Source organism: Leptonychotes weddellii, chromosome 14, assembly GCF_054177405.1.
Source record: "Leptonychotes weddellii isolate Sample4059 chromosome 14, ASM5417740v2, whole genome shotgun sequence".
NCBI lineage: Eukaryota > Metazoa > Chordata > Mammalia > Carnivora > Phocidae > Leptonychotes > Leptonychotes weddellii.
In genome coordinates, this window is record NC_138382.1 from 38,084,351 (window position 1) to 38,088,484 (window position 4,134).

Here is a 4,134-nt window from a genome sequence, read left to right on the forward strand (position 1 = left end):
GTGCGACTGATGAAGGGCACTATTAGAACTCCAAGGTTGCAGGGCGCCTGGGTGGCTCAGATGGTTAAGCGTCTGCCTTTGGCTCAGGTCATGATCTCAGGGTCCTGGGATCGAGTCCCGCATCGGGCTCCCTGCTCCTTGGGAGCCTGCTTCTCCCTCTGCCTCTCTCTCTCTGTCTCTAATGAATAAATAAATAAAATCTTAAAAAAAAAAAAATCTAAAAAAAATTAAAAAAAAAAAAAAAAGAACTTCAAGGTTGCAGTGTTTTCATTAGGCCATAGGATCCTCCCTAGCAGTGTCCAGTATGACCTCCCACCGCAGTGCCCATCCCTCAGGTCTGCATTTCTCAGTGCTTTCACCCACTCCTGCCCCCCCCGGCCAGAGCTTCTACCCTCCCCTGCACCCACCAGTCCCTCTCAGAATCACTCCATGTGTCATTACCAGTGCCTCTTCTCGCACCCTCAACCTCTCCTTTCACGGGCCTGCATCACAGTGTAGGAACATGTTCAAATCTCTCTTACCCTAGAATTAAACATTTTATTCTTTCTGCTTCTCTTGGTGGTCTCTCTCTCTCCCTCTTTTTCTCCTGCCTGTCTGATGCTTCTTTCATTTCTTATCATCTTCCTGTTTCATCACACCCTACACTTTGACTGTCCTTCTCAACGCGTCCCTGAAACTGCCCTCTCAGGGAGCTGCCTTAATTTCCTGAGTCCTCATCCTATACTCACGGTGTAGACAACTCTACTTGCTTTCTGCGGGCATTTGATCTAACAGGGAAACGGATACACAAGCAAACATTGGTGGCTAACCTGTCACCGATGATCAGGCCAAGTCACGAGAGGAAGACAGTCCTAGATGGCCTGGAGTGGGGCAGAAAGACTGCCCAGAGGAAGTGACCCTTTATCACCAGACACAGCCCCTGCGACTCCATCCTCCTCCCCCTCCTCCATCAGCTGCTGCATTTACCACACTTCACATTTCCTCCCTTTACCTCTGGAGCTCTGCCTGCTCCACTTCTCTCACCTCCTGTCCTCTCTTTCTCTCTCTCTCTTCTAGATGGGTTCCCTTCTCTTGCTTTATTTCCTCAAAGTTTACCCCCCGCTCATCTTATCCCTTTGCCACCATGCTATCCCTCCATACAGGCACCCACCACACACAGCTTTATCTTCATGCAGACAACAGCCGACTGTATTATCTCCAGCCCCTATTTTATTTATTTATTTTTTTAATGAATACCAGCTCTGGCCTTTCAACAGCTTCTGGGTATTTCTGCATGAAAAGGCTATTGTAACTTCCAACTGAGCCCATTTGGCATACTGTCTTTCTTCTCAAATCACGGTCTTATTTCCCACAGGGAGACCACCATTTTCCTAGGCATTCAGGCTTAAAATTTGGGAGTCATCATTAAGTTTCCCCATCCAATCAAATTCTATTGATCCCATCCTTTCCAGATCCCTTACTGATCACTAGCATTCCACTTTGTTATGACCCAGAACCTGAGTAAAAAGGACACAAAAAGAGCTCCCTTTTACTTGCCAGATAAAAGATAAACTACAAGCAAAAAGCTTTTTCAAATCAAGCAGTCAGGGTATTCTACTTGTTTTCCAAGGAATAAGTGCAGAAGAGAGCTTCTAAGAGAACATTTGGGGTGAGATGCAAAATTCTCCCTTTCCTTTGGCAGAGCCCAGGGCAGGTCCTCTTCAGGTTCTGCCAGCATTACCAAAACAGCCTCCACCAGCCTTCCTGCCTCTTCCCTCTGCCCAGACTGCCATACATTAGTGGAAGACTACTGGAAGAATTCTTAAAACACAGTCCTGTTCCAGCTATTCTCCTGGTCTAAATCCCCTGCGGGTTCCTTGTTGCCTGCTACAGTTATATTGTTAGAGTAGGCAGTTAGTTAGGTTTTAACAGGTTGCCTGGAGGCCAGCAAAGGGGGAGTCGAGGCGTTATCAGGAAAGTTAGCAACCTGTCCTGGCAGCATTTCACTAACAAAGCCACAAGAAGCCACATCAAACCAGACAGGCCCAAGACAAAGAGGGACTGAGACCCTGACCAAGTAAGGGAGAAAAGGCATGAAATCCTGCTCCCAAAGAAATCCCCTCCCCAAGTAATAAATATTCCACCCCTTAGTTAACAACTGTCAATACAAGATAGAGACCCGAAACCCAGGGCAAGCTCTCCCTTCAGCTGGCCCACTCACATCTCATCTCAATCTCAAGAGTGTACTCATCTCTAAGAAACTCTTCACTTGCACTGCTCAACCACTGTCTCGTCCGTCCTTGAATTCTTGTGATGAAACCAAGAGCCTCAGGTGATGTCTGGGGGACAGGCTGGGAGAGAGCCACAGGGCTCAGAGGTCTCCCCAGTTCACCTGGCAACAGCTCATCTTGTCTTCAAGTCTGTCACAGGTGCTGACACCTCAAACCATCCTATCCCCCCACCAATTAGAGCAACACTTACTGTTCCCTGGCCACAGCAGGTATTCTGGTCATCATGCCTCTGTGAAACTTTTCTCCTCTATTCTGAATTTCTCTTCTGCCTCTTCCCCGTCTCACAGCCCAGTATTTACCTGTCAAAGTTCTATTCATCCTTAAAGCCCTTCCCAGGGCTTCCTCAAGGAGCCACAAAGGACTAATAGAGGTCTATGACGGTACCTGTTTCAGGTTTGGTACCTGCCTACTCCACTAGATTACAGATACCCAGAGGGCGATCTCTCTTACTAACAGTAAGAATTGGACAAGTTTTAACTTCTCTAAATAAAGTTTCTTTCCCCAACTACACAACTGTTGGGATGAAACAGGAAAATGTATAAAACGGGATTAAATGTAAAATGTAAAATGTAAATGGGATTAAATGTAAAATGTATGATACGATTTTCCTCTCCCAAAATTATAACCCAAATAAAACAAACTTTCAGCAATACTTGCATTTTTGAAATATGTACAGTGGACTCTCAATTATCTACTTGTATGGACGTCAGAGGCCAAGATAGTTCAAATAACTCAAAATTAATATATTGTCTTTTGAAGCAATTTTAACATTATTTGAACATGTCAGTTTTGTTTTTCTTGAGCAAATGTTTAAATGTGTTTTCATCCCTATGAACACTAGGAGACTAAAGCCTCGAAATATATTTCATAGCCATAACAGACAGACTCGAGATTTTCTTAAACCATGCACAAAAAGTGATAAAGGATACTATTTCACAATGATCTTTAGAGAAATTAAGTCCAGGTTGAATATCCCGATTTTGGACACTTAACCATCCATCCATTGTATTTGTGGTTTTGTCCCCTCCCATTCCCTGGTAAGTTCATTTTTAAATGCCAATACTCCATGCAATATTCACTGAGAGCAGAGATTCTGGGAAAGTGTCCCATTGCCCACTTTTGCTTCCATTAGCCACAAATGGCTCCATAAGGAAGCAGTTATACTCTGATAAGTTTCAATTCTCGATTTTTTTTTTATTTTAACCACCTAGAATTTTCAAGGATCACAACCTCTTTTCCCCCACTCCCAGTCCCATAGTACAGATTTGAAATTTCACAGCCTGCTGGACCCAAATAAAACCCTCGAGATTATGTGATCCAACCTCATTTCACAGGCACCAAAAAGCTAGTGAAAGCTGGGTTGAGAGCGCACTGCACCCCACTGTGCAAAAATTTCAGCCATATTTGCCCCATTCCTTAATCTTACTCAGGCATTAGTCATAGTCCTCTCTTGTAATCTTTGCTTGTACATACTCTCAGCCTCTTTATCAATCTTTTTCAGCTGTTCCAAAGCATTGCTTGCACTTCTCTACTAGAACTTTAACCATCCTTCCTTTAAATACTTTTGACCCTACTACTCCATTCAAAAGATCAAACCCTGGGGTGCCTGGGTGGCTCAGTCAGTTAAGTGTCTGACTCTTGGTTTTGGCTCAGGTCATGATATCAGGTTCAAGAGATCGAGCCCCTGTCAGAAGGCTGCTTAAGATTCTCTCTCTCCCTCTCCCCACCTTCTCACACTCTCAAAAAAAAAAAAAAAAGATCAAACCCTGGACTGGGATACTTGCCTTGTTGCATCATCATTCCCCGATCTATCCCCTGTCCTATTCCAAGGTGAATAGGTTCAAGTGTGTAACTGGCTCATTCG